Genomic DNA, 721 nt, shown 5'->3' on the forward strand with positions numbered 1-721 from the left:
TGCACAATCTCCCGCAACACACGCGCGTCAAAGACGCGACGCGACTCCGCTGGAACTGTCCCGTTAAAATCACCTGAGCGCGTCGGAGCTGCTTTCGAAACTGAAGAGCAGAGTTTAGCTCAGTTCATACATTTCTGCAATTACACAACTTTTTACCTTTTTAAAATATATATTTTTTATATCTAAAATTGTATGTTATATATTTAAAATATAAGTATATTAATTTAATTAATATTGTTTTATTTGATTGTATTTTTAGTATTATCTTAATTATTATTTTAAATAATATTATACTATTTATATATTATATTATTTTAAATATTTAAAATAAAAAAATTTAAACAATATTTATTTATTTGTTTATTCATTCTGTTCTGTTCTATTCTATTCTATTCTGTTCTGTTCTGTTCTATTCTGTTCTGTTCTGTTCTGTTCTGTTCTATTCTAGTCTATTTTATTCTGTTATGCTCTATTCTAGTCTATTTTAGTCTAGTCTATTCTGTTCAGTTCTGTTCTATTCTAGTCTATTTTATTCTGTTATGATCTAATCTATTCTAGTCTATTCTAGTCTAGTCTATTCTGTTCAGTTCTGTTCTATTCTAGTCTATTTTATTCTGTTATGCTCTATTCTAGTCTATTCTAGTCTAGTCTATTCTGTTCAGTTCTGTTCTATTCTAGTCTATTTTATTCTGTTATGCTCTAATCTATTGTAGTCTATTTT

Source organism: Sinocyclocheilus anshuiensis, unplaced genomic scaffold (assembly GCF_001515605.1).
Source record: "Sinocyclocheilus anshuiensis isolate Anshui unplaced genomic scaffold, SAMN03320099.WGS_v1.1 scaffold906, whole genome shotgun sequence".
Classification (NCBI taxonomy): Eukaryota; Metazoa; Chordata; class Actinopteri; order Cypriniformes; family Cyprinidae; genus Sinocyclocheilus; species Sinocyclocheilus anshuiensis.